A 17,235-nucleotide genomic window follows, 5' to 3' on the forward strand; every position below is an offset into this window, starting at 1 on the left:
GAAGAGAGCCTTTGATCAGAAAGTGCATCCTCGAAGCTATCAGACTGGTGATTTAGATTTGAAGAGGATCCTTCCTCCCGGTACAGATAACAGGGGCAAATGGACTCCTAATTACGAAGGTCCGTATGTTGTTAAGAAGGTTTTCTCTGGTGGAGCCTTGATGCTTACAACTATGGATGGTGAAGATTTTCCGTCCCCTGTTAACTCAGATGTAGTCAAAAAATACTTCGCATAAATTGACCCGCTGGACAAAAAAAAAAAAAGAGTCCAGGAAAAAAAGGGCATCCCGGCGAACCAAAAAAAAAAAGAAAAGGTTCGGGCAAAAGTTAGGGATAAAAAATGAAGAGAATTTGTACACCCGGTAAGTCGAAAACCCGCAAGGGCGGCATAGGCAAAAATGGGTATCCTGGTGGATTGAAAACCCGAAAGGGCGATCCAGGCAAAAGAGGGATTAAAGCGAAGGCTACAGTCTGAGTTATCTGTACTTCTTCGCACTTTATCGTCTACCATCTCCAAAGATGTGATCGGTCCAATCGTTCTTTTCAGAAAGCAAGGGATTTGGGGAGAAAGTTGATGAATCTGTGAGTCATAACAGAATTGGGAAATAGTGGATGTCGTGTTCACATTTCCATTAGGATAGATTTTTCCTTTTGTGCGCAATTACCTCTTCCTAGGAATTGCTTCCCGATGTATTCGCCTTTTCAGGCCCATTTTCAATCAATAAAAGTCGTTATTCAGATAAATTGCTCTCTTGTTTTTATCTTACTATTTTGTTTGCAAAAACGTCCGAATTTTTGATAAACATTGCATATAAAAACATGAGGGCTGGACAATAACGTGCAGAAAGATAAAACATTTGAAAATCATTTTGAATGTTGAGTACACTTGAGTGTATCTTGTCCATGCAATCCCCTGGGGCATGTATGTTTTGTTGTTTCGCAGGTTGTTGTTTGTGGTTCCTGGCTAAAGCAGATAAGCCACGGTTTGTTCAAGGATGCTATCAACACTGTCCAGTAGTGTGAGAGGATAGGGATTTCCCCAGCAGATGAAGCAAGTTCAGGACTTGTCTTCCCAGCATATTCAAGATTAGGAATTCCTCAGCAGGTCTAAGGATTTTTTAACTCCCCAGCAGTCCTGGAAGTGGGTTTACCCTCAGCTAGTCTGAAAGCTGTCAGTTCCCCGCAGAGTTGGAAGATTGTTAATCCCCACCGGGTTGGAAGGATGTTGTATTCCCAGCGGAGGTATCAGTGAGTAGTTTATTCCTCAACAGTCGGGTATGAAGGATTGCAATCCCCAGCATGGTCTGGTCTGTTATTTCCCCAACAGAGTTGTGAATGCCGTCCCCCATCAGGGTTGTGATGTTTTCCCCTAGCAGATCTCCCTGGCAGAGGTTTGTGTTGAGGGTTTTCCCCAGCGAGTTCCCCAGGTGGATCAGGTTTGGTGGAAGTTATCCCCAGTAGAGTTTATCCTACAGGTGGATTGGTCGCTATCCTCAGCAGAGGTGAGTGTCGGTCGTTTCCCTAGCAGAGTCCCCGAGTGGATTGGATTTGGTGAAGGTTGTCCCCGGTGGGATCTATTCTTTCTCCAGCAGCAGTGTTATTCCCCAGCATGTTTGAGAAGTGGGTGTTATGCCCCGCAGAGTATTCCTCAGGCAGAGTCTCCCCACAGAGTTGGAGAATCTATTCAGTTTGTGTGCTCAGCAGAGCAATCCGTTGGCTCCCCAGTGATATGGAGCATTACGCCATAGAAAAATTCAAACATATGCATTCATGTGTTAAAACTAATCAGACCATATCCCCGGCAGAGGCGGATCGTTGTTCAACGTCTGTACGGCACATTTGCTACAATTGCTCCTGACAACACTCAGGATTGATAACTCCCCAGACAGGTTTTTTTCCTCACTCGTCCGTGAAAGGAAAGCTTGATTCTCCCCAGTGAGATCCCCAGCAAGTGTTTATCCTTGCCTTGACTTGTTGAAGATGTCATTCCTGTGATACCGGTAAGTGTCATGTCTGCACCCGTGTGTGTCCTTTCTTTGGTGTCGGTAAACGCCATTGTTTCGGTGTCGGTAAACATCGAGTCTCACTCCAGTCATCGGTAAATGTCTAGTTGTTCTCTTTGATGTCGGTAAACATCATCTTCCGATGTTCGTAACATCTTCTTCCTTCCCCAGTGAAGTGTCCACCTCTCCGTTGGTGTCGATAAACGTTGAGTTTTTCCTAGTCGTCCGTTGACATCTAGTTATGTCTCTTTTCCTTCCCCAGTGAGCTATTCACCTCTCCGTTGGTGTCGATAAACGTTGAGTTTTTCCTATTCGTCCGTTGACGTATGGTTGTATCTCTTCCCCCCAGGTCATCCGTTGATGTCTGGTCACCTCTCCGTTGGTATCGATAAACGTTGAGTTTTTCCCATTCGTACGTTGATGTTTGGTTGCATATCTTTTCCCAGTCATCGGTAAATGTCTGGTCGTCCTTTTTTGATGTCGGTAAACATCATCTTTCGATGTCGGTATACATCGAGTCTCACCCCAGTCATCGGTAAATGTCTGGTCATCCCTTTTTGATGTCGGTAAACATCATCTTTCGATGTTTGTAACATCTCTGTTCATTCTCATTCATCCGTTGATGTCTGGTCACCTCTCCGTTGGTGTCGATAAACGTCGAGCTTCTCCCGTTCGTCCATTGACGTCTGGTCGAGTTTTCCCAGTCATCCGTTGATGTCTGGTCACCTCTCCTTTGGTGTCGATAAACATCGAGCTTCTCCCGTTCGTTCGTTGACGTCTGGTCGAGTCTTCCCAGTCATCCGTTGATGTCTGGTCACCTCTCCGTTGGTGTCGATAAACGTCGAGCTTCTCCCGTTCGTCCGTTGACGTCTGGTCCAGTCTTCCCATTCATCCGTTGATGTCTGGTCACCTTCTCTGTTGGTGTCGATAAACGTCGAGCTTCTCCCGTTCGTCTGTTGACGTCTGGTCGAGTCTTCCCAGTTCATCCGTTGATGTCTGGTCACCTCTCCGTTGGTATCGATAAACGTTGAGTTTTTCCTATTCGTCCGTTGACGTCTAGTTGTATTCCTTTCTCCCATTCATCCGTTGATGTCTGGTCATCTCTCCGTTGGTGTCGATAAACTATGAGTTTTTCCCAGTTGTCTGTTGACGTCTGGTTGCATATCTTTTCCCAGTCATCGGTAAATGTCTGGTCGTCCCTTTTTGATGTCGGTAAACATCATCTTTCGATGTTCGTAACATCTCTCTTACAGGCATCCGTTGATGTCTGGTCACCTCTCCGTTGGTGTCGATAAACGTCGAGCTTCTCCCGGTCATCCGTTGATGTCTGGTCGAGTCTTTCCCAGTCATTCGTTAATGTCTGGTCACCTCTCCGTTGGTGTCGATAAACGTCGAGCTTCTCCCGTTCTTCCGTTGACGTCTGGTTGAGTCCTCTCATTCATCCGTTGATGTCCGGTCACCTCTCCGTTGGTGTCGATAAACGTCGAGTCTTTCCTAGTCGTTTGTTGACGTCTGGCTGAATCTTTCCATTGGTAAAAAAATCAAACTCCCCAGTAGAGTCGTCGGTAAACGTCTTGTCTGGTTACTGTTGCAAATATCCTGTTCATATCCCGCAGAGTGCAAATTTCTATGGTTCTTTGGTATTCAATCCCTGTTTACCTCGAAGGTCTGACAGCCGTTGCTCTCATCCGTTCAGGTTCCCAGTTGATTGAATAGGGGCAGCTGTAGCACCTCAAATTTGCACCTCCCATTTGTATATACATTTCATTTTTAGGTCAATAACATTGCATTAGCATTGCATAGTCCATTACGTTGCATCATGCAAGACTGGTCAGGAGATTCAACTGTGCAAGGCAACAAGAGCATTTTCCATGAAACCAAAGCCCTAGGGTGGTTCCAATGAACTTACATGACTCAAGGATCACTTGGAAGCAATGTGGCCAAGTGTTGAAGGCTCAGAACTCATCAGTACATTGCAAATCATCTGAGGCCCATAAAAGTCAACAGAAGTCAACTGCAAAGTCAACTGTGGATTTGGAGGTGGGAAGTGATTAGAGATGCTTCATTCATGTGTAAACAAGTCTCATTTGACATTTCAAACATCAACATTGAAGAATTTGAAGTCAGGTAAGGACTTTCCCAAAATAGTAGGTGACTTGTAATTTGAACTTTCCAAAAATGGCAAGGTTTTGGACCAACTTCAACTCAAGATTACATCATCAAAGAAGCTTCAAATGAAATTTTGTCCAACATGAAAGTTGAAGATCTTTCTCTCCCATTTCCAAAAAGTCCAAGATGATGAATTTCTCATGTGTGGTTGAGGATATATGGTCCAATCATGGCAAAGTGTGTTCAAAAATTCAAATGGACATAACTTTTTAACCAAAACTCCAAAATGAGTGGTTCTTTTTGCATTTTGATCCTCATAACTTGTACTTTTCAAATGTCTCATTACATGGCATGAAATCTCATTGCATGATCATTGGTTCACTCATGAAGATTTTTGAAGGAAAGTGCATAAAGTCATTTTGGTTGATCATGAGCATACAAAACCAATTCAAAAGCTTGCATAGGCATTAATTAAATGGGTTTGGGCCAGAAATATGCATTGTTCACATGCTCCTCATGCATGGGAGGTGAAAACTCATTTTTGCACATGCACCACATAGTTGATTAATCACATTGGCGTTAAGCTTAAACATGATTAAAACCTCATTAGCATGGAGTATATAAGGTTAATCTTAACTGCCTTGGCCATTAGCAACATTTCAAATCTAGATTCAAGAAATTATCCAAAATTTTCTCTCAAACTTTTTCCAAATTTCTACACACAAGAACATTTTCTCTTGATTGATTCATGTTCATGAGGTGTTTTTGAGTAGAACTGGACGTGAATTCAAGGAAAATCGTGGCATATTGAGCTAGATTCAAAGTTTGAAGCATCCATGGCATTTGAAGATTAAGCTGGATTCGTGTACAATTGAGCTTCAATTTCATCATCATTCACCTCACTAAGCATTGTGGAGAAGATCTGAGGCCTGGCTAAGCTTGGAAGCACGTGATTCCAACTTCTGTTCTTCAAGAGGTCAGGATTCGACCTCTCTGATTTTGAAATTCTTTGTTATATTCATGTAGATCGTGGCTTGGTGATCATTCTGGTATGAATTTTGAGTGAATTGGTGCTGTATACACAAAGTTATGATCGATTCAAGTTTGGATGCATTTTTTTATTTTCTTCGATTTGGCTTGGTTATGAAGTTTTTGCATGAATCATTGCTGGATCCTTGATGTATGTAGCATGATGATCCGATTGGTATAGTTTTCGGTGATTTCTGGAACATTTTTTTGAAATCTGGAAAATTTGTATGAAGATCTTCATGATCTTCATCTTCCATACATGAACACCATGCGTTTCCAGAATAGCTATGATTTGGCTACAGTTTTGCTACGAAACATGCACATTAGCTATGAAATTTTGAAAGCGCTGCATGGCTTAAAGTTAGTACCAAAACTGTGTCGTTTTGGAAGCGCGCGCTGGGAATTCAAATTCGTCCTCGGTTCGACAACGAGCGAAGACATTTTTTTCAATTGCCTTGCCATTTTCTCACTTTCCCTCATATTTCCATGTTTGGCTCCATTTTAAGTTTCAAATCTTTCATCCACTTCCAAAAATCATATAAAAAATGAAAAATGCACCAATTGATCCCCAATTTTTTGCTATGTGTTCCTTATCATGTCTATCTTATTATGATCATTAAATTGCAAATTGTGCTTGGCTGAAAAATTGATTTGTCCTAGGGTGATTGAACATGTATCCATTCATGATATTGCTTTGTTCATTTGATCATAAAATGCTCAAAAATGATCCAATGCTTCTGAAATTTTGTGTGTGGATTCTAGACATGTTGAGTGATATTTTGGCTTTGGTTTGAGATTTTTCCCATGCTCCCCTTCTGTTTTATGCTTGTGTTAACTTGGTGTGACAATTTGTGTCACACATATGATTGTCTGAATTGTTCAATGTGATTGCCATGCCTAATGATGTCCAATGCCTCTGATTTTTTGTGTGATGATCATGTTATATGTCCTGTTTACTCATGAATTTTGCCAAGATTATTTGAGTCATTTTTGATTTGATGTGCATTTGTTTCTTCTCATGTCTCAATGTGATCACCATTTGCATGCCTTGCCATGTTTTGCTCATGAAATGAATATGATTAATGATTTTGATGTGAGACCTTTTGAGACTTATTCTTGATTGTATAAGGATGATTCATGTTAAATTTCAAGTTCTGTTTTGGATTTTTGATCCATCTTTGACCCTAGGCTTTGACCTAGTGGTTTATGGCTTACATGTGGGTTTTGATTTCAGGTTTAAACATCCAAGTCCATAGTTGATGATGCTTCCTCATTTGAGCATTGATGTTTGCTCTTGATTACTAACACTTGTGTGTTTTATAGTTTGATGCTAACTCATTTTGAGTTTGCCTTGTGGCTTGCACATTGTGAACCTTGTCTGTCTGTTTGTTATTGCCTGTTGATTGTTTGTCTGTACAGTTGAACTGATTGGTTTAGATTTTCCACAGGTACCTAAGTTGCTTAGAGTTCATTTGAACTTGCTTTGCTTTGCTTGGTTGCTTAACCACTGAGGTATAATTCTTCTGACTTCATGTAGTCTGGAAGACCTGTCCTGTTATGTGGGCAGGCACCTGTCTGAAGCCCTCCTTAAGAGGCAATGCTTGTGTTTGTTTAATTTTGTGCCAAGCAGGTAAAGACCTCTTAAGAGGCAATTGGCAGATAAAAGGGATGTGCAATCCATCCCCTGCTATTCAGTTGTGTCATTCACTTTGCTCACACCATGTGTTGATGCATTGTGAATAAGAACCCAAGATCTTGTTGTGTCAGTCATCTGTGGAGAAGAGTTCCTACATTATGAACTCCCACACTTTCTATTTTGAGTAAAGCTCTCCCAGGCCAGGGATAAGAGCTGTGAGGTCTTACCCTCATTCTCATTTCATCTGCTTCACCCTAACTCTCAATGTTAGGGTTAAGAGCTAACCACACCCTTTTCCAGTTGGCTTGTTTGTCGAGGTTGACATGACCCCTTGACTAAAGCCTAGCCTTGTGTGAGCCACTTGTTTGCTTCCTGTGCAAGTTAGATTAGAAACCTCAACATAGGGATCGTATGCATGACAACTTCTAGGCTCGAGTCGTAGTCTCCCTAGTAGTTTGTGTCTCCCTTTGTATCTGGTTAGGTTAGAAGTTCTTTCCCTGCGTAGGGGAACTACGTCGCCCTGATCCTCATACCAGATGAGGTACGTAGGCAGGAGATGAGCTGATCTCTCTGGGCGCCCTTTTTCTTTTTCAACCCTTTGTGTGTGTTGGAGTCTGACGTAAGTCCAGCGATTGGCAGTCGGTTTCATGTGTCTTGTTTGCTTGTTGGAGTCTGACATAAGTCCAGCGATTGGCAGTTGGTTTCCTGTGTGTGTGTTTGTTGGTTCGGAGTCTGATGTAAGTCCAGCGATTGGCATTCGGTTTCCATGTTTGCCTGTTTGTGTGGAGTCTGACGTAAGTCCAGCGATTGGCAGTCGGTTTCCTGTGTGGTTTTGTTTGGCGTGCATTAGCCGAGCTACGAGTGCTCTAATTCCTTCTCTGGTTAGAGAAGATACGTATGCATAGGATGCGACATCCTAGCGTGCACGTTTCCCATGTCCCGAACTACGTCGACTCTGATGTCTGTGCCTGACAGTCTACGTAGGCCCAGGATGCGATATCCTGCCGAGTCCCATTTCTTTTGTCTTTCTGTGTTTCCTTCCAGTGTGTGTGCAGTTTTGAGCAGTCTTTAGCAACCTTTCTTCTATTCTTTTGTGCGTGGATCCCGTCGAGTACGAAGGATGCGTAGGGGTGCTAATACCTTCCCTTCGCATAACCGACTCCCGATCCCATCTCTCTCTGGTCGCGAGACCATGTTCTTTCCAGGTTTACTTCGAGCGTTTCCTTTCCCTCTTTGGGATAAATAACGCACGGTGGCGGCTCTGTTGTTTCTTTTTCCCGCCGGTTTTTCGCGTAATGCGACACTAGGGTGTCGGGACGGTATCAATCTTATTAGATCTTTCTCAGTTTTCCTAAAAAAGCCTCCACAAGGCAACCTATATACTCGTAGGGTATGCATCTAATCTTAAGGAAAAAAATTTGTTATGCCTAAAATATGTATAAATGATTGAAAAGGACAAACAAAAATTTTTGTATTGGCAGAAAATATTAGCAATAGAAACAAGTAGAGGAGTGATAAGGATTTACTCCCACATTTAAACAATGTATTGTCCTCAATCCGACAGTATATAGAAATAAAAAGGAAAGAAACAAAAATCACAGCTTGTCATTACGCGGTTGGCTTCTACGTGCTCTGGCTCTTGCTCTTGCACGCTCACCTCTTCCTCGCTGGGTAGGATCCAATCCCACGTGTTGAGTGTACTCTTGGATGGCATCTACACGATAAGTTAGGGCACTCATCTGGTCTGAAAGTTCTGCCATCCCCTGATCATGCAGTTATCATATTCGTGCTGATCCCACTGTATTTGCTGGATCGCTTGCATCATTTCCGTTTGGCGGTCTTCCATTCTTTGGTTGTGTCGCAGCATCTCGGCGTAGATGTTTTCCATGGAGGCGGGTCTTCATTCACTTCACTGCTGTCCTCAGGAAGAAGTCTCTCCAACGTGCTCTTGAGGTAGTTGAGGCATGCCTCTGTCAAGCTCCTCCTCGACTTCATCTGTACCATTACCAGGATTTCCATCATTTTGCTCGGGGGCATCCAGGTCAATATCCAATTTGCCATTTCTCTTGGATCTGTGCGGTTCCTGTTGGGCATGATGATACTTCTAACTACCTTCCCGTCATCTCTCACTTTGATCAGGTGTAAAGCACGACAGTAGTCGATGTCGAGGAATTCTGCTTCCAGGGCTGGTAAGTTGGCTAGCTTATCTCCCAGGTTCAAGACTAATGCTATGGAGGTGATGATTCCCCCACAACAAAACGCTTGGCTGCCTCTCATGCCAGCAGCCTGGATGTTGGCTAGTAGGAAAGGAGTAACATTGAACGCAATTTGGGCAAAACAAAGTAAGAAGGAAAAGTTCCTTGGAGTTTACCTTATGGTTGCTGAATCTTCCAAAAACGGTGTGCCCTAGGACTCGATGAAAGTATCTTATGGCTGGGTTGTGAATATATGTTGTGTTAAGCGTATCCCAGCTAGTTGCGTTCATGTCGGTGAGGTTGTACCAAACTGGGAATGCTATCTCTGACCATCCTTCTGGGATGCAGCAGTGGATTCCTTCTCCATGTCGGAAACCAAGCATTCTTGTGTTTGATTTAGGGAATACTCGGTGCCGAACATTCTAAATGTGGCGACTCCGGTGAGATATTGAGTAGCGCCAGCGGGTGTGATATAAGAGTAGGAACTCATAAATTCCAGGTTCAGTGCTTCCTAGGTTGGCTGCGGTGTGGTACAAATTTGCGTCAAGCTGAAGTTAGCTAGCATCCACTCCATGCCCTCCAAAAGTCCTAACTCCGTCAGGCATTCATGATCAACATACCTCGTAGCTTGAACGGAGCGTTGGTAGAACTTGAGGTAGTTTCTTCTTTGGCATTCGCCGGCTTCTCCATTTCGAAATATGACAGTTGATAGGTCAGGAGTAGCTCTTTCTTGACGGGCCATTGATGAGTTGTATGAAACTTTTGGTGTTGCTGGGTGAGATGGAATATTTGTGAGTTACAGCTTGAAGAAAATGTAAAGAATTTAATAGATGAAGAGCACAATGTAAGAGAGTGATAATTGATGAGGAAGAAGAGAGAAAGAGTGCCTGCATTTATATGAGAGCTCTCTGGAATTCGTGATGGTCGTCACAGGGGTATGACGGTCGTCATGCGCAACGGGTGCGTTACGGTCGTCTGCAACGGTCAGATGCTCGTAACGGTCATTTGAATGCCGCGTGACGATCGTGGCAGATCCGTGACGGTCATCACGTATGTGAGATCGGCATCACCCTATATGTGACGGTCGTCACACGCTGATTTTCAAAAAAATTCTCTAACACAGGTTGTAGCAGCATATGATAACAGTGTAACTAAGCAATTGAATTTTAACAGCATAAATGCAGAAATAAATAAATGAATAAGCATAAATAAATGAATAGCAATTGCATTGATAAATTGGAATTGAATGTAACGTAGGAAAAAAATGTAGTGATAACATAACAAACAAAAGTAATAAAGCAAAAGTAATGAAATAAATGTGCTCCCTCCCCACACAAAACAAAGCAGTGTCCTCATTGCTTAGTGCGAGTAGGAGAAATCAGTGGTCAGTAGTATTAGCCACGGTTTTGTCCCAATGCAGTGGCAACTTCGTTCAGATAATGAAACTGCTCAACGGCTATATCCATCAGGCCTAGGACATCAAAGCGTATGAGCTTTATCTCTTCTTTCACAATTGTGATGTCAGCTTGGAAAGTATTCAGACGGGTGATGAGCATGGCATGATTATCAGCATATGATGGAGGAACCGTTTCATCAATGTTATGATAGTTGGGACGTGTTTCAGGGTCAGATTCTTCCATAAGGGTAGGGTCATTGATACACTCATATTTAGGCGGAGTCACGGGAGGTGAAGTTGGATCAATAGGGTGTTCAACTAAGTCATATAGCCAGTTGTTGTGGTTGTGAACACTCATTTGCTCATGGTTAGGCAAGGTAAATAGTCGAATCACTTCGTTACTGATTAAATGTTTCCTATAATTCTGCGGTTAAAGCAAAATTCGATATCCATTGGACGGATGTTTCCAAAAGGTACAAGCTCATAAAGTGGGCGTACAAGTCCTATGGCGTCTTCTATCATGGTTACTAGGCCACCTATTATTATTGGGGTACAGTTATTCTTAGCAAGGTGAACAAATTATTCCATCATGAATGTCACGATATTGACGTCTCGACCTTGATCGACATATAACAAGATGAAAAGTTCATCGCGGGATACTATTGTGTTATTCTCTTCCTTACCAAATAAGGTGTGGGCTAGTATCTTATGAAAGTATCGGATTGCAGGGTTATGGATCTTTTGTGAGTGCATCTCATTCGGGTTAGGGTTGGACTCTCCAGTTATGCTACCCCAAAAGTCATCTAGGTCGATGTCATCGATTAGGTCCTCCTGGCGGGTAGTAAAAACGAAAGGGCCACTAGGGAATCCTAGGAGGTCAGCAAGGTCTCGACGGGTATAGGTTAAGTCCATGCTAAATAACCTAAAGGATATCAACCCTTTGATAAGTCCGTAACCATGTTCGGGGTTGTATACAAGGGAGCTCAGGAATTATAACGTTAGTTCACGGTACGTGACAAACCGTCTCTTAATAGTTGCATTCTCCCACCCAAGCTGGTTAAACATAAATAGGATGCTATCTCGGATGCATAATTTATCCATGGTCGGTTCATCATAATATATGGTCAATGCCATATCCTTCCGGGCTAGATTATCATACCGCCTTCTTTGAACTCTGCCTCTGAAAATTGTCTCTATTTGTTGCATGATGAAAGTATATAACTAACTAGTTAGTAATTTTCCTATTTATCAGTATCCAATATGTCTAAGTTAGTTACTAGAAACAACAAGAGTGACTGCAAAGAATCAAGAAGAGGGGAGCAAATAGAATAAAGAAGGAAAATAGAGTGTAACAAAGATAACAAAAAGGAAAAAGGAAAAAGGGTGGGTTGTCTCCCACTAAGCACTTTGTTTAATGTCGCAAGTTCGACAATAGTGTCGCGTTGTACTAGGTTTGGGGTTGAGCGGGCAGCTCTATGAGTCTGAGACTGTTCTAATAGTCTCTATTTTCTATATTATGATAATGCTTTATTCGCTGCCCGTTTACTATAAAAGGGTCACTATTCCTACCTTTTATTTCTATCGCACCACTATTGAGAACTTTGGTGATCTCGAAAGGGCCAGACCACCGAGATTTGAGTTTTCCTGGAAAAAGTTTAAGTCTTGAATTGAATAGCAGCACTACGTCGCCGACTTTAAACTCCTTCCTAGAAATGCGTTTGTCATGCCATCTTTTAGTTCGCTTTTTGTAGATCCTGGCATTCTCGTAAGCGTCCAATCTCAGCTCTTCTAATTCGTGGATATCCATAATCTGTTTCTCGCCTGTGAAAGTGTGGTTTACATTTAGGGTTTTAATTGCCCAATATGATTTATGTTCTAATTCCACAGGGAGGTTGCATGATTTACCATAAACTAGTTTGAAGGGTGTGGTTCCTATAGGGGTTTTGTATGCTGTCATATAGGCCCACAAAGCTTTGTTTAGTTTGGATGACCAGTCTTTTCTGGATATTCCTACAGTCTTCTCAAGAATTTGTTTTATTTCTCGATTCGAGACTTCGACTTGCCCTCTAGTTTGTGGATGATACGGTGTTGCTACACGGTGTCAGACTCCATACTTCAAAAGAAGTTTTCCAAATATATTCGATATGAAGTGGAAGCCACCGTTACTAACTACTAGTTTTGGCACACCGAATCTGGGAAAGATAATGTTTTTGAATAACTTGATCACTACTCGTGTGTCATTTGTTGGAGAGGCTACAACATCGATCCATTTGGAAACATAGTCGACAGCAACGGGTATGTATTTATTACCAAAAGAAGCTGGGATGGTCCCATGAAGTCAATCCCCCATACATCAAAGACTTCTACTTCTAAGATTCCCGTTTGTGGCATTTCATCGTGTCTTGAAATGTTGCCAGTGCGTTGGCACCAGTCGCATTTTATAACCGCGTTATGGTCGTCTTTCCATAGAGTAGGCCAAAAGAGGCCTGAATGCAGGATCTTAGTGCAGGTCTTTGAGGTACTTGCATGCCCTCCATAGGGAGAGGAATGGCAATTAGAGATTATATCATCTATTTCATCTTCTGGAACACATCGACGGAAAATACCTTCGGTACCTCTTTTGAAAAGAAGAGGTTCATCCCAGTAATACTGTTTTAGGTCGTGAAAGAACTTCTTCTTTTGTTGGTAAGATAGGTCTGACGGAAGTACTCCGACAGCTAGGTAGTTGACAAAGTCAGCACAGCATGGCAGGGTTTCATTCGCGTGTACTTCTTCCATGGATTCTTCTATTTCTGTATCGTTTAATATTAGTTCGGACATATCGCTTTCCATTTGGGCTATTAGTCGTTTGTAAGGGAAATCATCGTTAATTGGGGTATGTTCAGGTTTATTCCCTTCGATACGAGATAAGTGGTCTGTTACTACGTTTTCAGTACCTTTCTTATGTTTTATCTCTAGATCAAATTATTGTAAGAGTAGGATCCATCTTAAAAGTCTTGGTTTGGCATCCTTCTTACTTAGCAGATATTTAATAGCGGCGTGGTCGGTATAAATGAAAATTTTCGCCCCTACTAGGTAGGAACGGAATTTGTCCAAAGCGAACACGACTGCTAGAAGTTCTTTTTCAGTGGTGGCGTAGTTCATTTGGGCTGGATCTAGTGTTCTACTCACATAGTAAATAGCATGGAGCTTCTTATCCTTTCTTTGTCCCAATACTGCGCCTACTGCGTAATCACTCGCATCGCACATGATTTCAAATGGTAATCTCCAATCAGGTGGTTGCATTATGGGTGCGGTGATTAAAGATGTTTTCAGTTGGTTGAACGCTGTTAAGCATTTTTCATCAAATATGAAGTCAGCATCTTTTATTAGTAAACCTGTAAGTGGCTTGGTTATTTTCGATAAATCTTTAATAAAACGTCGGTAGAAATCGGCGTGTCCTAGAAAGCTTCTTATTTCTCGTACGGTTTTCGGAGGTTTAAGGTTCTCTATGATTTCGATGTTAGCTTTGTCTACTTCAATTCCTCTGTCAGATACCACGTGACCTAATACAATTCCTTGTTGAACCATGAAATGGCATTTCTCCCAGTTTAAAATGAGGTTTACTTTCACGCATCTTTCGAGTACCAATTCAAGGTTAGATAGACATCCTTCAAAACTCTGCCCACAAACAGAAAAATCATCCATAAAGACTTCCATGATGTCGTCTATAAAATCGGAGAAGATTGCCATCATGCATCTTTGAAATGTAGCGGGAGCGTTACATAAGCCAAATGGCATTCGTCGGTAGGCAATTCACATTCTACTTCCGGTCACAACTCTTTGTGCTATGGATTCTCCCTTCTCGTTCTTCACAACTGTAACACCTCCTTTTTTGGGTACTACATGAACGAGGCTAACCCATTGCCTATCGGAGATCGGGTATATGATTCCAGCATCCAGAAGTTTCTTTACTTCATCCTTGACTACCGTACTTAGGATTGGGTTGATCCTTCTCTGGTGTTCTCTAGAGGTTTTACAATCTTCCTCTAGCATAATGCGGTGCATACAGATAGAAGGACTTATTCCTTTAAGATCTGTGATGTTATATCCTAACGCTGTTGGATATTTTCTTAGGACATCTAATAGTTTCTCAATTTCCATATGTCCTAAGTCAGCGTTGACTATTACTGGTCTTTTTAGTTCAGTGCCTAGGAATTCGTATCTTAGGTTCTTTGGTAGTGCTTTTAATTCCAAGTCAGGTTTCTTTGGGCATGGCATTCGCTTAGACTTTCGTTTTGGTATGGTTCATGCCAATTATTGTCTTCAAAGAATGGAGGTATTTGGATTTTCATTATTTCAGAGTATGTGGTTTCTTCCATCTCCATCTCTCTCACGCACTCGTCTATGACATCAAGCAGATAACAGGTGTTGTCTATAGCTGGCGCTTGTAAGAATTAGGTCAAGATGAATTCAACCTTTTCCTCTCCAACTTTAAATGTCAACTTACCTTTCTTTACGTCTATTATGGCTCCAGCGGTAGCCAAGAATGGCTTTCCTAGTATGATAGGTGTACTGGCATCTTCTTTGATGTCCATGATTATGAAGTCTATAGGAATGTAAAATTGTCCTACCCGTACGGGGACATTCTCGAGTATACTGACAGGATATTTGATTGAGCGGTCAGCTAATTGAACAGACATCTTGGTCGGTCTTAATTCTCCCATATTGAGCCTTCTACAAATGGTTAAGGGCATTACACTAATGCTGGCTCCTAGATCGCATAGAGCTTTGTCTATGACGAATTTTCCAATGACACAGGGTATGGAGAAACTACTTAGGTCTTTTAGTTTGGGAGGCATGTTATTTTGGATTATGGCGCTTCACTGGGCAGTAAGTGTAACTATTTCGTCATCCTCAATCTTTTTCATATTGGATAGGATTTCCTTAAGATATTTGGCGTAGGAGGGCATTTGTGTGACGGCTTCTGTAAAGGGTATCGTAATGTTTAATTGCTTCATAAGTTCAACAAATTTCCTAAATTGATTCGCAGTTTTAGAACTTTTGAGTCTTTGAGGATACGAAACGGGTGGTTTATAAGGAGGTGAAGGCACATAAGGTTTCTCTTTCTCTTCGGCCTCTTGGTTATTATCTTCAGTTTCCTTTGGTTCATTTACCTGCTCAGTTGAGGTTTTATCTGGTTTTTGGTACATGGCAGGGTTTTGGAGTCTTGGATCTACGGGTCCGCCTACTTCTTTTCCACTCCTCAGTATAACGGCATTTGCATGTCCCTTTGGATTAGGTTGCGGTTGTCCAGGAAATGTTCCTGCTGAAACGGCTATAGATGCTTGATGTTGAGCCACTTGTGAAATCTGTGTTTCAAGCATTTTATTGTGGGTGGCTAAGGCATCTACTTTGTTTGCTAGTTGTTTAAGTTGCTCGCTAGTATGTATGTTTTGGTTCAAGAAGTCTTTGTTTGTCTGAGCTTGGGTAGCTATGAAGCTTTCCATCATTAACTCGAGATTTGACTTCCTAGGCATGTTATGAGCATTATTAGATGGTTTTTGATATCCAGGCAGAACAGTTGGTGCTTGGCCAGGTGCATACAGGGCACTGTTATTCTTATACGAGAAATTAGGATGGTTTTTCCAACCTGGGTTGTAGGTTTTTGAATAGGGATTTCCTTGTGTGTAATTCACTTGCAAGGTTGGGACTCCTGTTAATATTTGACATTCTTGTGCAGTGTGTCCAGGGTTTCCACATAACTCGCAGTTTGGAGTTACAACAACCACGGTGGCTGCGGGTGGTATGATCAAGTTATCTATTTTTTGAACAAGGGCATCTACCTTTGCATGAACATGGTCAAGGCTACTGATTTCGTACATTCCACCCTTCGTCTGGGACTTTTCCACTGAAGTTCTTTCACCTCCCCATTGGCAATGGTTTTAGGCCATGTTTTCAATGAGTTGATAGGCTTCAGTGTATGGCTTATCCATAAGTGCACCGCCCGCGGCAGCATCTATTGTAAGTCTTGTGTTATACAGAAGCCCGTTGTAAAATGTGTGAATGATCACCCAGTCTTCGAGACCGTGATATGGACATATCCTCATCATATCGTTGTATCTCTCCCACGCTTCGTAGAGAGATTCCAGATCTTTTTGCCTGAATCCGTTGATTTGAACTCTCAGCATAGCAGTTTTGCTCGGCGGAAAATATCGAGATAAGAAAATGTTCTTTAGTTCTTCCCATGTCGTAACGGAGTTGGATGGCAAGGATGAAAGATCGGATGTTCGCACTGTCTAAACCCATGTACCAACGCATAGCAGCACCGGACAGACTGTCCTGAAAGTAGTGGATGAGCAATTGGTCATTGTCGGTTTGAGTTGACATTTTCCTGGCATACATGACCAGGTGGCTGAGAGGGCAAGTATTCCCCTTGTACTTTTCAAAGTCAGGGACCTTGAATTTCACGGGGATTTTCACATTAGGAACCAAGCAGAGTTCGGCAGCAGACTTGCCGAAAAGATCCTTTCCTCTGAGAGTTTTCAATTCCTTGCGAAGCTCAAGAAATTGATCGTTCATAGCATCCATCTTTTCATAGACATCTGGGCCTTCAGACGACTCAAAATGATAGATGGTGTCGTCTACTCTGGGCATAGTATGCACGACAAGAGGAGGAACAACAAGGACCGGGCTAGATGCCGACATAGAAGCAAAGGTGGGAGCAGAACCCTCGGGCATGAAATTGGGAGGCATCCCCCACGGGAATCCAGTTGGCATGGCCATTGGAGCAAAGTGTGCACTGGCTGCAGGCACAGTCGAGGAGACAATCTCAGAGATGACTGTCCTCTGGGGAGGAGTTGAAGGTGTCGGAGAAGACTGGCTCTGA

At 42.4% G+C, this 17,235-nt stretch overlaps 1 non-coding gene across 1 annotated transcript; it reads left to right on the forward strand.

The window, feature by feature from the left end:
* The first annotated feature begins 16,430 nt into the window (after positions 1-16,430).
* LOC127099305 (small nucleolar RNA R71) lies at positions 16,431-16,537 on the forward strand. The gene has a single exon (XR_007793825.1). It is a non-coding gene; the product is annotated as a small nucleolar RNA R71 (small nucleolar RNA).
* The last annotated feature ends 698 nt before the right edge of the window (positions 16,538-17,235 follow it).

The sequence above is a fragment of the Lathyrus oleraceus genome, chromosome 6, assembly GCF_024323335.1.
Source record: "Lathyrus oleraceus cultivar Zhongwan6 chromosome 6, CAAS_Psat_ZW6_1.0, whole genome shotgun sequence".
NCBI lineage: Eukaryota > Viridiplantae > Streptophyta > Magnoliopsida > Fabales > Fabaceae > Lathyrus > Lathyrus oleraceus.